This window comes from Neomonachus schauinslandi, chromosome 3 (assembly GCF_002201575.2).
Source record: "Neomonachus schauinslandi chromosome 3, ASM220157v2, whole genome shotgun sequence".
Taxonomy (NCBI): domain Eukaryota; kingdom Metazoa; phylum Chordata; class Mammalia; order Carnivora; family Phocidae; genus Neomonachus; species Neomonachus schauinslandi.
The window spans coordinates 73,661,717-73,679,287 of NC_058405.1; positions in this window are offsets into that span (position 1 = coordinate 73,661,717).

Genomic DNA, 17,571 nt, shown 5'->3' on the forward strand with positions numbered 1-17,571 from the left:
GGACATTCACTCCTTTCCTCGCCAAAGTAGTGACAGAGAAAGAAAAGTCTAAAAACCTTTGGTCCTTTTCAGCTATGGCACTGTTCCTCTTTTTTTTTTTTTTTTAGCTTATTATATGTAAAACTTAACAAGCAAAAAAGGGATCAGAGGAAGTGGTTTCATAGAAAATTTATCTTAAAAAGTCAACAAAACCTGGTTAGTGTGGGTCAGTCATTAGTAAAAATAACTTATGCAGAATATATTTTCATGGCAGATACTTGCTATGAAGAAGCCTCACCAAGATCATTTTCATTTTAGACCACTGTATGATTACTTTATTTTTTCTGAACAGCAACTGTAAAATCTGTGAAATGGGCCAGTAGGTAGTAGTGTTCTGTTTCACAAATGAGAAAATGGACGAATAGCTTACTTCAGACTACGGTTATATGATCAGTGATTCGGGATTAGGAATCTGCCTGGGATCTCTCCAAATTCCATCTAGTGCTTTTGCCATTGGACTGTACTGCTAGTAATGTAAGTGTGGAATTCCCCCGTCCCCCAGTACAACCACAGTATCATTTACTGCCCCCCCATTTCACAGTTTCTTAATACTTCAATCCAGTTATTATTGAAATTGCCTGATTATCTCAAATGGTTTTACATAGCTGGGTCCGTACATTGCATTTGGATGTTCTGTCTCTTAAGTATGGATCTCTTACTCCTTTTATAAATAACAGCTTATCTATTGAAGAAATTCGATTGTCGCATAGCTTTTCTCATATTCTGCATTTTGCTGACTATATCCTTTTAGTGGTATCCCTCCATCCTGTGTATTTCTGGAAACTGGTAGATCTGGAGGCTTGATCCAGAATGCTTGTTTTTTGTTGTTGTTTTGGTTGTTTTTTTCTCCCCCCCCCCACCCCCCAGCAAGGGTGGAATGAGTGAGTAGGTGGGTGGTGATGAGAAGAATATATCATAACTGATGTGTACTTGTGGTTCCATCACATCGGGGGGTACACGTGTCTTCTCTTTTTGTGCCGGTGAAGTTGACGGTGGGTTCAGGTGTTGTCAGCATGATTCCTATTATGCAGCTCCCCAGCAGCTTTTTACCTAATGATTTTAGCAACTGTTGGTAATAATGGCCTAGGTCCAGCATTTCATTAGAGGTTAAGAATAGTTTTAAATGCTTTTATCGGTTTTCGTATTTGAAGAAAGTATTATAGAAAACATTTAGAGAGAATGTAGATTTATTCTTCATATCATGTTTAAAGCTACGTAGATGTAAATTTCTTACATATGCTGAATATTTTCATAATTGCACTCTCAAAGTAATAGGCTAAGTTTTAAAATAAAGTTTAACTTTCTTCATACCTAAATATGATTTTGTGATATTACAAGTGGATAAGTACCTGGGATCCTAATAAAATTCTTGCATCTGAACTATAATAAGACTTGACTGTGATTGTACACTCGTGCTAGACAAAGTAGTTTTTCTTTTCTTTTCCCCTTTTTAGTATGTACTTGTTATAATAACTTGTTATTAAAGCAACTTCAAATTTTTAATCATATGATTGAGAATACTAGATTTACCAGATACAGTCACTTTTAGGCTGTTGGAGTGCATTGATTTCTGTTTGTAATGTTTAAAGTGGACCAGAAATTTGTGTGTACGTAACAGATTACCACCAACTTAGTGGCTGAAAACAACATAAACTTCTTATCCTATCGTTCTGGGGTCAGAAGTTTGAAATGGGTCTCACTGGGCTAAAATCAAGATGTCACTAGAGCTCTGGTCCCTTCCGGAGGCTCTAGGGGTGAGACTCTTTCCTTGCCTTTTCCTGCTTCTGGAGGCCACTCTCGTTCCTGGGCTGCTGGCTCCTCCGTTTTACAAAGCCAGAGAGGGTGGGTCAGTCTTTTTCACATCACATCATCCTGACCCTGACTCTCCTGCCAACCTCTTGCACTAACAAGGACCTTGTGATTGCATTGGGCCCATTTGTGAAATGCACGATAATCTCCCGTCTCAAAGTCAGTTGATTAGTAACCTTAATTTCTCCCCCCCCATTGTGTAACCTAACATATTCTCGGGTCCTGAGGATTAATGATATGGACATTTGTCGTTTGGGAGGGCGGTAGTGCTATTATTTTTCTGTGAGCACAGTGTGTATGCATCTTTAACTTCAAAAAAATAAAGCCAGCATTATATTTAATGTGGGAATTCATTCCTGATATGCTTGTAATGAAGTTTGGGCTGTGGTGAAGTATTAGAAAGGAGTTTGAGTGGATTAGTAAACATAGGCCTTTTGCACTAAGTGGGTGTTGCAACGGTAGGAGTGGAAATGTGAATTTTTACTTCAAGAACTGTTGGCACATCACCAATCTTAGCAGGAGAAATGTAAAGATGCAACAGGGCATTTAAAGTGCTCCATTCAGTGGGTTTTGTATATTGTCAGAGTTGTACAACTTGGACCAGCGTCGGTTTACAACATTTCTGTCACCTCTACTATAGAGTGAATGTTGTTTCTCCCCAGAATTCATCTGTTGAAAATGGTGGGTATTTAGGAGGGCACTTGTGATGATGAGCACTGGGCGTTGTATGTAAGTGATGAGTCATTGAATTCTCCTCTTGAAGCCAATCTTACACTGTATGTTAAGTAAGTATAATTTAAAAATTTGGGGAAAAAAATGGTGGCGGTGATATAGTCGAAGGTGGGGCCTTTGGGAGGTAATTAATTCATGAGGGTGGAGCCCTCACAAATGGGCTTACTGTCCTTAGAAAAGACACCCCAGAGTCCACTGCCCCTCTGCTATGTGAGTGAGCAGTGTGCCATTTGGAAGAGGGCTCTCACCAGAACTCAGCTGTGCTGCCATCATCTGGGACTTCAGCCTCAGAACTGTGAGAAGTAAGTACGTGCTGCTTAAGCCACCCAGTCTGTGGTGACTGGTTACAGCAGCCCGAGCAGACTAAGGCACCTACCTTAAATTTTATAAATTTTTTCCCCTGACTCGTGTCTTTTTTTTCTCTCCTGTATTCCCCCTTTACTGCTTTCTTTTGCATAGAGTGAATGTTTTCTAATGTAGCATATTTTCATTATTGATGTTATACTCTGTGTGCATATATATATATATATTTAGTGGTTGCTCTAGATTTTACCATATGCATTTTAAATGATCCGAATCAATTTCAAATTTATTCTGACTTAATTCCAGTGAAATAGAGGAATTACTCCTGTGTGGGCCTATTTTCTTTCTCCCCTTTTTGTGGCATTATTTTTGTACGGATTTCATCTGTTAATGTTATAAACTCATCAATACATGATTATAATTAATACTTTACCATTTCTGTTTCCTAAGCCCATTGCCCGTTATTGATACATATATGTATATTACAGTATATTACATTTATATATATTATAGTCCCAACACTACTTTATGTACGTATTATCTTATGTAATTGCTTTTTAAGTCAGTTAAGAGAGGAAAGGAGGAAAACAATGTGTTTATAGTGGTCTTTGTAGTGAAACAGTTACCATTACAGTCCTCTTTTTTTTTTTTTTTGGTTCATGTGCGCTTGAATTCCTGTCTGAGGTCACTTGCTTTCAGCCTGAACAACCTCCTTTAGTATTTCTTGTTAAGTGTGGTTGCTGGAAAAAATTGTCAAGTTTTCTTCTTTCTCTCTTTTTCTTTTCTTTTTTTTTTTTCTTCCGGTTTAAGAAAGTCTATTTCAGGAGCGCCTGGGTGGCTCAGATGGTTAAGTGTCTGCCTTTGGCTCAGGTCACGATCCCAGGGTCCTGGGATCGAGTCCCGCATCGGGCTCCCTGCTAGGCGGGGAGCCTGCTTCTCCCTCTGCCGCTGCCTCTCTCTATCTCTCTCTCTGACTCTCATGAATAAATAAAACAAACAAACAAACAAACAAAAAAGAAAGTCTATTTCACAGTTGGTTTGAAAGCTTTGCCAGATTTAGTATTCTTGGTTGATAGTTTTTTTTCTTTGAGCACTTTGAATATGTTACCCCACTGCCTTCTCCTTGCCATTGTTTCTGCTGAGAAGTCAGCTGTCAATCCTATTGGTGGTCCAGTGTAAGTGACAACTCCTTTTTCTGTTGCTGCTTTCAAGATTTTCTCCTTGTCTTTGACTCTCAGTGTCTCTGGGTCTCTTTGTGTTTATGACCTATATATTCTTAAATTCTGATTTATGTTAAATGCCTCTGCCTTTCAGTTGAAAGTATTGCTTTTTTTATTTTGACATTTCAGTTATACTATATCAGCTTTGTAACTCAGAATGATTAGATTAATTCACAATTGTTTTGTCTCAGCTGAGAATCTATTTTTTTTTTTAAAGATTTTATTTATTTATTCATGAGAGACAGAGAGAGGCAGAGGGAGAAGCAGGCTCCCAAGGAGCAGAGAGCCCGATGCGGGACTCGATCCCAGGACCCTGGGATCATGACCTGAGCCGAAGGCAGGCGCTTAACCATCTGAGCCACCCAGGCACCCTCAGCTGAGAATCTATTATTGTTAAATATTGCAGACATTCTCACAGAGGGCATTTATAAGAAAATTCGATGCAAACTAAAACAGAATGATAATATGAATTCTTTTCATGAGTTGTATGTTGTTGTGCCTGTAGGTTAGTTTCACTGTATTCTGCAAATAAATTTGTTCCATGCCAGCTCTTTTAAAAAGGCAGTGGATGTGAGGGTGTCTAGATGCATAGAATTTATAAGATGGGGTATTAGTTGCATAGGTCTTTGTAACAATTTCCAGAGACAGTGCTTAGAACAAGGAAAATGTATTGTCTTATAGCTTTGAGGGCCAGAAGTTGGATCAGGGTGTCAGCAGGGTTATGCCCCCTCTGAAGGTACTAGAGAAGCATCTGTTACAGGTTTCTCTCCGAGCTTCTGACAACTTCAGATGTTCCTCAGTTTATAGAAGGCTCTCTTCTCAGTCTCTCTTCAGATTGTTTTCCCTCTGCGTGTGTCTATGTCTACTTTTCTCCTTTTTGGAAGGACATCAGTGATATTGGATTAGGGCTTACCTTAATGGCCTCATTTTAACTTCATTACTTCTGCAAAGACCCTATTTCTAAATTAGATCACAGCCTGTGCTACTGGGAGGTCAGACTTTAATGACTTTTGGGGGAACACAGTTCTGCCCATAACAGATGGGTTAAAGGGGTGTTGCCATCTGAAGTCCTTTCAGAAACAAGGTGGGGACTTAAGGAACTGTACTTTTTGAAGGGGAGTAGCAATTACTTTGTTTAGGTATCTTTTAAACTAACTAGTTTAAGTACCTTTAACTTCACTTACAAGCCAGCATTGGAGCTCTACAGCTCTGATTTCACATTAATCTCATAATGGCTGACATCTCTGGAAGTGGTTAACCAACTGCTTGATTCCCCCCCCCCTTTTTGTAACTGCTCAACCCCCTACTTTCCACCCCCTGAACCTTTCACAGCTATGCAATATTTTCATTAATTACATGGATACTTAATAAGAAATTTTATTGTTTTACTGATAATAAAAAGAATATATGTGATGAACAGGAATGTGTAAAGAAGAAACTAAAAGTACCTGTAGCCCATTAATTAATTACTAGTAATTGATAACGTGTTTTTGTATGTTCTCCTGGTCTTTTCCATACATAGCAAATATGATTTTTAAAACAAGTTTGTATGATTACATAGCCTTTTAACTGGGCTGTGGGTAATTGGATTAATTATTAATGCTAGTGCTCTTAAATCAGGCATTTTTAAATTTATTGCTATCTTCTCCTCTTCTGTTACCTTTTGGAGCCCAAGATAGACTTACTTTTATTGTTTCTCATCTTCTCTACTGCCAACAGAAATTTGGTTTTTATAGAGTTTTGGAGTTAAAAGGGACCTTAGGACAACTAGCCCTTTATGGCGACAGGTACTGCAGGGGAGCTAAATCTGGGATCATGATATTCACTGTGATGAGCAGATTCTAAATGAACTCCTTCAACATAGTAATTTAGATGGAAGCTATGTGGGAGCTAGTTTACATTATTATTAATTTGCCCTTCCTTCTGAAAAGCTACCAAACCGGAATAACAAACACTGGGGAGAAAATGGTTATGCAGGAAGTCTTCAGCTAACAGATTGGTTTCCAAAGATTCTTTTTTGATGTCAGTTGATTGGAGCTCATTATTCATTTTCTCAATTCAGTTCCTTAGCCAAACAGACAGGGTGTGTTTTAGCACCGATTACTACCATAGTTCACAACGTTATGGCATAGAGTTCATTCACAGGGGCCGCTGTTGCCACATGGAGAAAAAAGTGTGGCTCAGAATTTCATGTCTTTTGCTGCCTGTCATTCTTCAAGAAGGAAACTCATGGGATATAGTTGTATAGTTGTATAGTTATCTGAGGAGAACCTGACAATTGGGGAGGAAGGGAAGTAGGTGGAAGGAGTGGGATCTCTGCATTTGACACAGACTTGTGTTCAGTTTTCCCCTCTCCCATTTTTAGTTATAGCCCTGGGCACATGACCTTAAACTCTTTGAGTTCATCTAGAAAAATGGGCAAAAATAAAACGTGTAACCGTTAGTTACCTTACTTCAAGCTTGACATTATTCTAAGACCTCTACACATATTAACTCATTTAATCCGCACAACAACTCTGAGGTTGGTACTATTGTTGTCTTTTATGGATAAGAAAACTGAGGCACAAAATAGCTTAAGGAATTTCCCCAGTGTCATACAGTAATTAAGCTGGTGGAGCTGGGAATCCTGTCCTTGAAGTCTGGATCCAGAGTCTTTGTAATGACCATACTTAACTGCTTGTCCCAAAACACTGCTTTCAGGGTTGTTGGGAGGAGTAAATAAGATCGCGTATGTCAGGTGGCCAGTTCAGTAAGTGTTCGTTCCCTTCAACTCTTTAGGTATGTGCTAGGAACCCTGCATTTTCCTGGTGGCCTCTGCGTATAATCACAAATTATGAGTTCCCTGTATTAGCAAAAGCAAGTTGTAATAATGTAGTACCTCTCTTGACTTGTCTACACATTTACCTTCTTATGGCAGGTGAAAATCCCCAGTCACAGTTGAGGGCAGTTTCAGGGTGAGTGGAAAGGGGAAGGGAAAACACTGGGGAAAGTCTGATCAGCACAGTGGCAGTGTGACTTGATGTCGGGGCTAATCAGTGACTGGGAACCCTTGACACAGCAGAGCACCTCTCCCCCCTGGGGATTGAGAGCCTTTTCTTTGTAGTCTTAAATTAAATTTATCTCTTCCTTATATAGGCTCTAAAGAAAAAAATTAACCTTTAGATAAAAAATTATAGACCTTTTTGATGAAGGGATTGAATTCTAAGGAATGATTAAGTAGGCACACCCTGATGGATCATCTAAAAATAATGACATACTGCTACCTGACAGCTCCCATTTTCTCACCCAAGAAAAATAATGGCCATTTTCCAATGTTGTCTAATATTTAGACCATATTCTAGTCACCCCAGTTGTTTTAAAAATGTCTTCTGTGGTCTTTTGTGGGTTTTTCTGAACAACAGTCCAATCAAGGTTCACGCTCTGCCTTTGTAGTCTTTTTAAATCTAGAATAGTCCCTTAAGTTCTTTTTTTTTTCTCACTGACCCTGACTTTTCCAACAGACAGGACAAATTGTCTCATTTAATGACCCTGTCTGAATTTGTCTGAACATTTCTTTGTGGTATCTCTTAATTTGTTCTTCTATCTCTTGTATTTTTTATAAAGTTGAAATTAGGCCACAAGGCTTGATTAGACTGAGGTTAAACATTCTTCAACAAGGATACTTCATGAGTAATGTTACGTACCTCATATTGCAGCATCTAATGTGGAACATGATGGTAGTTGTGTCTGTAAGTGTGATGTTGAATTTGATACTATGATTAGAGACCATCAGCTCTCTTCATTGTAAGTGAAATATTTCACTTTGCAGTTACCAAGTAACCTGAGGTATTTGGCACTTTGCTGATATCCTATTCCCCTATGCACGCACTGATGATGAGGGCAGTTTCAAACATTTCTTTGGGTTTTGCAAAATGCTATTTTTCTGTCATTCCTTCCATGCTTATTAGCAGGCATTCCTCTGTAAAGAATTTTCTTTCGTTATCTGGAGTTGAAGTATACCTCTTCCTATAAAGGCAGAGTAAATGTTTAAGTCTTCAATGATCAGTTTTTAGAATAAGGAATCAGTATGTCATTCCCCACCAGTGGTACGAATGAGTTTTCCAGTTTCTCGTTCTTTTACTGGCTTTTGAGTATCATGATGGATTTTTGAATGTTTTATAGTCAGTTACAGTTGGTTTAATATTTATAGTTATTCTTTCTGATGCTTAAATTATTCTGGATTTTGCCAGTGAGAGCCCCTCACTGGCTGCTGCATGACTTGTTGATATATAGAAGTTGCAAGAGTGGTACAGGGAATTCCCAAATAGCCTTTACTCAGATTCACTGATTGTTTACATTTTGCTAAATTTGCTTGGCACGCATAAACACATGATTTTATCTGAACCATTTAAGGATAAATTGGAGAATTGTGTCACTTTACTCTTAAGTTCTTCAGCATGCATTTCCCAAGAACAAGGATGTTCTCTTTCATAAACGCAGTATAATTTAGAAAATTAATACTGTTACCTAATCTGTAGTGCATTTTTAAATCTAGCCAGTTGTCCCAGTAACATTCAGTATCAAATTAAAGATTATCATAGTGTATTTACTTAGCTTTTTTTTTTTTTTTAAGTGTCCTTTAATAACTGTTCCTCAGGGAGCCTGGGTGGCTCAGTCGTTAAGAGCGTCTGCCTTCGGCTCAGGTCATGATCCCAGTGTCCTGGGATCGAGTCCCGCATCGGGCTCCCTGCTCGGTGGGGAGCCTGCTTCTCTCTCTCCCACTCCCCCTGCTTGTGTTCCCTCTCTCGCTGTCTCTCTTTCTCTGTCAAATAAATAAATAAAATCTTTAAAAAAAATAACTGTTCCTCAGCCTTTTTTTGTCTTTGTTGCCCTTGACACTTTTGCGGAGTATCAGCCAAATAGTTTGTATACTGTTCCTTACTTCGGGTTTGGTGATAATTCTTTATGATTATATTTTTAACAGGAATACCACAGAAGTGATGTGTCCTATTCAGGAGGCCTATGATCTTGATTTTGTTCGAATATTGGTGATGGTAGCTTTGATCATTTGGTTGTGGTTTCCCTTTCATCGTCAAATTACTGTATTTACTTTGTAATTAATTTGGGGGGAGATACTTTTGATACAAAATATATATACTGCTTCTCATCACATTTCACTGGCTAGTTTTAGGACTGTCATTTTTTCTGTCGGTATGATTTGGTATTCTCCTGCCACAAAGAGGCTCCCTTCCTTCTATATATTTATTCGTGTGTTTATTTAAGCAGTCTGGGCTTTTATTTTGTTCAATACATTATGATCTACTGTTACTAATTTTGATGTGTAAATTGCCCCCGACCTGGCCAGTGGACATTAAGCTGGCTCTTCTTTCCCTTTGTCATATTTTTATCATTCTTTGAACACTTATTAACTTCCTGGCAAAAAGTATTCTGGGTTCATCTCGTACTTTCCTTTTCCTGGCCCTGCAAACAGTTTTTTCTGTAAAGTGTCTTGGTTCCTTTTAGTGGAGAATTGGTATTTAGAAACCAAGATGTGGATTCTAGGTGTGCTCATTGCAATGGTGTGTCATGGTTTTGAGGTTCTTTTCTTTTAGTGGACCTGTAGCAAGGAAAATTTTTTCAAATTAGTTCACATTGATATTTTCAAATCAAATTTAACATTAGGGTGCTTTTTTTTCTTTGAATTTTAATTTCTGCAATTTTAATTGGAATAGCTACAGAAGACTTTAGAGAAATTCATTAGTAATCTAGTTTTTCAGTATGTTATTTTGGCTATATAGTCACTGTCAATGGCTGGAAATAATTGTGAAGCCTGCTGATCTCATTAGAACAGATGGATGTTTTGCAATTAAAAAAATTTTAAATTTCATGTTATGAGCTTTTAAAATGAAACCTATTATATCTAGATATTGTTCTTTTTATACATGAAGAAAAAGTAGCATTGATCAAATTTCCAGTCTTTTAAGGATTCAAAGTGCTAACTTCAATTTTGTTATTTATAAAATTAGGATAATATCTAAAAGGGTTGTTATGAAGATAAAATAGATAATGTATATAAAGGACCTAGGATAGTCTTTGGCCTTTCATAGATACTTAATAAATGGTATCTATTATTATTATTATACTGTTTTTGTCTTGAAAATTGCCTATAGGGACATAGTAAGCACTACAAATTACTCTAAAAACTACTCATTTGATTAAATTCCTTGTTGATGTAGATCTAAGATTTTGTATTCTAAAACTTTTGACTTTCTGTGTTTTCATAACTATACCGATTTGTTTAACATATAAGCCTAAGCCTCAGTGAATTTTCAGACTACATATACCCTGGTAACCAACACCAATATTAAGAAACATTATCAGCACTTCTGAAGTCACCCTCATGTCCTCTTCCAGTGACTACCTACCATTCTCTTTCTCCAGGGACAGTGCATGACTTTTTCTCTCTTATACGCTACCCAAAACATAAAGAATATATTAAACTGTTTTTGAGATTAGAATTGTATTGGATGAGAAACTTTATATTTTCTTTTCAAAATTAAAAAAAAAATTTTTTTTTAGATTTTATTTGAGAGAGAGAGCACATGAGAGAGAGAGAGAGAGAGAATGAGTGGGGGGGGGGGCAAGGGGCAGAGGGAGAGGGAGAAGCAGGCTCCCTGCAGGGAGCCTGATGTGGGGCTTAATCCCAGAACCCCTGGATTATGACCTGAGCCAAAGTCAGACGCTTAGCCAACTGAGCCATGCAGGTGCTCCTCTTTTCAAATTTTTATTTAAATTCTAGTTAATATACAGTACAATATTGGTTTCAGGAGTAGAATTCAGTGGTTCGTCACTTACATAGAATACCCAGTGCTCATCATAACAAGTGTCCTCCTTAATACCCATCACCCATCTAGCCCATCCTCCATTCAGAACCCTCCCATCAACCCTCAGTTTGTTCTCTATCATTAAAAGTCTCTTATGGTTGGTTTCCCTCTCTCTCCTCTTTTTTCCCTCCCCTTCCATATGTTCATCTGTTCCCATGTATGAGTGAGATCATATGGTATTTGTCTTTCTCTGACTTATTTTGCTTAGCATTATGTACTCTAGCCCCATCCATGTCATTGCAAATGGCAAGACTTCATTCTTTTCGATGGCTAAGTAATATTCTATTCTGTGTACATATCACATCTTCTTTATCCATTCATCAGTTGATGGACATTTGGGCTCTTTCTGTAGTTTGGCTGTTGTTGCTAATACTGCTATAAACATTGGGGTGCATGCACCCCTTCGAATCAGTATTTCTGTATACTTTGGGTAAATACTTGGTAGTGCAGTTGCTGGGTCATGGGGTAGTTCTATTTTTAACTTTTTGAGGAACGTCCATACTGTTTTCCAGAGTGGCTGCACCAGTTTGCATTTCCAGTGACAGTGCAAGAGGGTTCCCCTTTCTCCACATCCTCACCAACACCTGTTGTTTTTTTGTGTTGTTAATTTTAGCCATTTGGACAGGTGCGAGGTGGTATCTCATTGTGGTTTTGATTTGTATTTCTCTGATGTTGAGTGATGTTGAGCATCTTCTCATGTGTCTGTTAGCCATCTGGATGTCTTCTTTGGAAAAATGTCTATTCGTGTCTTCTGCCCATTTCTTAACTGGATAATTTGTTTTTTGGGTGTTGAGTTTGATAAGTTCTTTATAAGTTTTGGATACTAACCCTATATTATATATGTCATTTGCAAATATCTTCTTCCATTCCATAGGCTGCCTTTTAGTTTTGTTGATTGTTTTCTTTGCTGTGCAGAAGCTTTTTCTCTTGATGAAGTCCCACTGGTTCAGTTTTGCTTTTGTTTCCCTTGCCTGTGCTGGTGTGTCTAGTTAAGAAGTTGCTGTGGCCGAGGTCAGAGCTGCCTGTGTTCTTCTCTAGGATTTTGATGGTTTCCTGTCTCACATTGAGATCTTTCATTCATTTTGAATTTATTTTTGTGTATGGTGTAAGAAAGTGGTCCAGTTTCATTCTTCTGCATGTGGCTGTCCAGTTTTCCCAACACCACTTGTTGAAGAAACTGTGTTTTTTCTATTGGATACTCTTGTTGAAGATTAGTTGACCTAGATGAGAGACTTTAAATGGGCTTTGTAAATAGCTTTTTGCCTAAGTTGCATATTGTAATTTTTAATGTCAATACACTAGTGATATATTTTACATGTAGGAAGTAAACTTTAATTTGTATTTTACTTTATTAAAGGGTAATTATAATAAGTAGAACCTCTTTGAGGCACAAGGAAGTTAGACTGTCTCTTCAGTATCACTTGTTTATTAATAGTCTGAACGACAAAAGTGGAACCTCAGTTTGCTTTTCTGTAGGGATAAATCAACTTCGTATCTCTTATAATAGTATGTAGCTAGTGCACATAAGTTGTATAAGAAAATGTTCTTAAGATAAATATATGAATCAGTATAGGCAGTGATTTATGTATGACTTCACTTGCATTTATTTATATTTTACTTATATAAAATCATTTAAGTTGGGACTTGCATGTGTGAAATTGCTATAGGAAAGCTCTGTCTTTCTAAAGAAATTTTAGGTATTACTGATTTATATAAGAGTGACTTTTAGAAAACATTTTATTCAAGTATGTAGCATAAGCTTTGGGAAACTACCACAGTTACAGGAATATAGGGTATATCAGCATTATAGAAATTAGTCATACTCCATTCAAATGTAAAGTAAGGCTCTATTAAGTGTGCCTGCATCTTAAGTATTATATTTTGATCTGTATGCTAAACTTCTTCACTGAAGAAATCATCAATCAGGGAAAAGTCCAGCAACATGTTACTGTAATGATTAGAGATATGAGGTATATGCAGTAAGAGCAAACTAAAAAGAAAAGATTAAGATAAACTTGCCTGGAATGATAATGGGTAATATGTAGAATGTGATTATAAGACTGAGTGACCATTTATTGTCTAAACTGGGGCACTTAGGGAGTGAAAAGATGTGCTCTTATTTATGCCATGACAATTGACACACATTGTCTCAGGCAAACTGGGACATCTGATCATCCTATTAGAGGGTTAACATGGATTTCTCAGTCATGTCCTAGAGTTCTAGAATTACTCTTTCTTTAAACTCAAAAGAAGTGATAGTAGCCCAACTAAAGGGGCAAACATTACATGAAACATGGCAAACATGAGGTCTTCAAACAGGAAATACGAGGGAAAATTTATAGGTAAATGGATGATTGTATTTTTCTATGCTATGTAACAAATTGCCATAAATTTAGCAACTTAAGCCGACACACGTTTAATATATAATAGCTTCTGTGGGTAAGCTGTGCCCTCTGGAAGGCTGCATTGAGTGGCTTGGCCAGAGCTTAGTTCTCATCTGGAGTCTCACCTGGCAATGGATCTGTTTTCCAAGCTCACTTAGGGTGTTGCGGAATTTGTTGTAAGGCTGAGTAAGGGCCCTGGGTTTTTGCTGGCCACTCTCAGCGCTGAGAGACTTTCTGCAGTTTGTTTCCATGTGGGCTTTTCCGCAAGCCCTCTGACAGCTTGGCAGCTTGGTGCTTTAGAGCCGGTAAGTGAGTCAGAGAGCAAGTCTGAGAGCAATATGGAGTCTTCTGTAACGTAATCCAGTCGCAGGAGTGATGTTCCCCCACCTTTGTCATATTCGGTTAGAGGCAAGTCACAGGTCCTGCCTGTACTCAAGAGAACAATTTCTGTCCACCACAGTGAGGCATTCCCAGTAGCTTATCAGTGAGGAGTTTCAGTCTGACAGGTTTAATTCTTACATGGTGTGGTAAATACCTTACTTGTGATTGTCTTAGGTGAGTGGCTGTCTCTTTCTGAACTAATGTAGTTGTTATCTCTCTCACTTGTTGGGCAGTTAATCATGTGTTGCATTTTGTTTTAACGAAACCTAATCTTTATTATAGAAAAACTTAAACGTATATTAAGGGAGACAAAATAGTATTGTGTACTGCCATATTCCTGTCAACTAGCTACAGCAAAAAGCATCTCTTGGCCAACTGTGTGTCTTCTTTGTTCCTGCCTACCTTAAACCTTCCTAGATCATTTTGAGGCAAATCCCAGTATTTAAATATTGTATGATTTAACTTTTTTTTTTTAAAAAAGATTTTATTTATGAGAGAGAGCGTGTGCGGGAGTGGGGGGGGAGAGGCAGAGGGAGAAGCAGGGAGCCCGACACGGGCCTCCATCTCAGGACCCTGGGATCATGACCTGAGCTGAAGGCAGATGCTTAACTGACTGAGCCACCCAGCCAACCTTAACTTTTTTTTTCTTAAGATTTTATTTATTTTAGAGAGAGGGTGGGAAGGTGAGCGGTGGGGCGGGGTGGGGGGCAGAGGGAGAGAGAGAGGGAGAGAATCTCAAGCCACTCCATGCTGAGCGTGGAGACTGACATGGGGCTCAGTTCCGTGATCCTGAGCTCATGACCTGAGCCGAAACTGAGAGTCAGATGCTTAACTGACTGAGGTTCTCAGGCCCCCCATGGTTTAGCTTTTTATGTGTTTGATTTAGGTTCTCCTCTTGTGTATTGTATATTCCCTGAGGTTCTGGACCATATATATTCCATATATTGCTTTGTTCTAGTGGTGCTTTATATAAACTTAGAAGTCAGAAAGTTCTGTATTCTCAAGTTTGAGTTCAGTCTACAAACCAACCTAGGATAAGTTACTTTTCTATTTTATTCTCTCCATTGAAGAATTTCACTTTATTAAACTACCTAAAGGGTCTTTATTAAGGTCTGTTTTGTTCTAGTTATTTATAAAACGTGGACTTAGGTTGTTAGAGTCCCCCCAACTCTGCCATCCTCAGCAGTGTGATGGAAAATTAGGTTCTGCTTAAAGTAATCTTTTTATCTCAGCAACAATCATTTCAGTCCTGCAAGCAGTGGGGCCTGGGAACTGGGCCCCTCTTCCTGACTGCTTCCTCACAGCTGGCTTGTGCTGGGGAAACAGTCCTAGCTCAGGGACAGTGGAGGCCTCCAGTGGGTAGGATGGTGGCCAAGGGGGGACTGCTGGTTCCTGAAGTCGAGCCAGAACAAGCCCTAGGAAAACAGAGTTTATATGTTTCAGGGTGGGCTCTTCTTACCCAGTGCGGCAAGTAAAGAAAAGCAAGTTTTCCTTCACACTCCCCTCCTTCACCAGCTTGCTTCTGGCAGTCATTGTTTCTATATGGTCATATGCCTATATATAAAATAACAGATATCATAAGGTAACATTGAACACTTAAGCGTTTGAGTAGAATATAAATGTTTAGAGATTCAGATGGTATAGGAGAGGGTTACTTACATTTAATTTATAAATGTTGTTACATAAAGAGATTTGAGATAAAATGTAAATGTTTTCATTTTAATGGTATGTTTTAATTCATATTCAAATTGCTCATAGGTATCTTTAACATTAGTGGTGGGTTCATTTCTAGTTATTTTTGTGACCTAGAGCGTAGTTTGTCAGAGCATGTCATCCTTACTTTCATTTAGGTGTTTCCCTATGTATAGCACTTTTAAATTCATTTTTGATGGTGTCAGTGGGTACTGCAGCTTGGGATAATAGCACTTCTATTTTTATAATATTGACAATTGATTTTTTGTTTGTCTGTTTGCTCATATCCCCACGTAATATATCACTGATCGCTGACCTTTTCTCTCCTTTATAAAAAGTGATTTTGCAAGTCTTATTTATTACAACATCCATCTTGTACAATGATGAGATCACATCTCTAGGCATAATTAATAAATGTGTTTAAGTTCTTTACTTCTCTAAAGGCATCTAGAACTCTTTATTTAGCGAGGTTGTTTCGGGTCCACAGACTTCTTGGATAACCTTTGTTGTTCAAAAGGAAGTAATTGTGAGAGTATTTTTTTGGTAATAGATAGACTCGAGGGGACCTGGATAAAGGTAACTCCCTCTATTCTGAGAGTTATGGGAGAAAGTACCCTGTATGTTTGGGCATGTGGATACAATGGGTTCGCACCTTGGATTCATCGACCTCTTATTCCCTAGCTCCCCCGATTGAATAGGGGACACCTATTCTCCCCTTCTTCTGTGTCAGCTTTCAGAATAGAATAGAAGGTGAGTCTAGATGGCAAACCAAATGTGGTAGAAATTTTAGAAATTGAATTGCTTTTGATCAAAACACTTCGCTATGTGTTGCGTCTCTCCAAATTCTGTCTTGCGGATCTTTAGTGACCTTGTAAAGAGAATTTCTTGAGTCGTTTTCATTTAGTGTGGGGACACATATCATAAAGTATGACTAATAAAGTCATTTTTAAATAAATCAGAATAAAATGTGAAAATTTTTCTGAAATCGATAATCTATAAATTTCTTCTACATTTCTATATGTAATATTTAGGAAAACATTATTGAAGATTTTTGCTTGGCATAGTGGTCTGAATGAAACGGCTTTAATATGGGCTGAGAGTTTCTGATGAGGTTGATTTAGCATCAGAGATACTCCTCCTATTACAATGTTTATTAGTAAAGCTTTTCATATGAATTACACAATATTTATATTCTGGGGAGAGTTGACCACTTTGAAGTAATATACTTGTTAAACTAAAAACTCTTATTTTCTAAGAAATATGTTAGAAGGAACCAGAGGCCAGTCTGAGCTCCTACACATCCACTTCTCCAATTTCTATGGAAGTGACAGAAAGATGTGTGTGGTGAGTGTATTGTATTCTCTTTATTAACCTATAACATGATAGAGGATAAATGGTGCTACCAATGGACCAGATATTTTCGAGGAATTCCTAGAGGAGTGAAAAGTAGTAGGAAGGATTCAAGAGACAGCAGCGAGTGCGAAGAGTTAGAGCAGGGAAGAGAATAACCGATAAAGAACCACGGGCCGTAGCCTTCTCCGGAGAGCCTTGAAGGTTGCGTTTGGAATCTGTAGCTGCTGTTGGAGTGTGGCTGTGGTGCGGTCACCGCGGTAATCAATTAAAGAAGGGGGTTTGCCGGAGCTGGCTCAGCCGAGCCTTGTGTTTTCTGTTCAGAGTAGCTGGCATGCCAGGCTTTGACCTTGAGGGGGAAGCCAGAGACATGGTCCTTGTGGGGAGTGGGTGACCTCTTACCTGAGGAGAGCTGACAGGCTCCTGGGCCACCCGACTGGAGAGAGCAGAGAGGGCCTGTGGTAGTTTGGTTCTCCTGCCGGAGTGGGGGGCAGGGTGCGGTGCCACCCCGCTTGTTAGCTTGCCTGCCGACTGCTCACACTCAGCAGCCTCTCTAGAACGTGCGGCCACCGCTCTCTGGACAAGTGCACGGGAAGCCCGTGCCAGGTCCTTCTGCTAATCGTCTTCCATTCACAAACCGGAACACCTAACCAAGGATTTCCAGACACTTGATGAAAACCGAGAGCTTGAAAGAGAACAAGAAACTTGAAAGATTCTCCTTTGAGTGGCAGTAGTGTGATGAGTAGGGTCACATTTCTGTTCCTTTTCTTTTTCCTACCTTCCCTCCCTCCCTCCTTC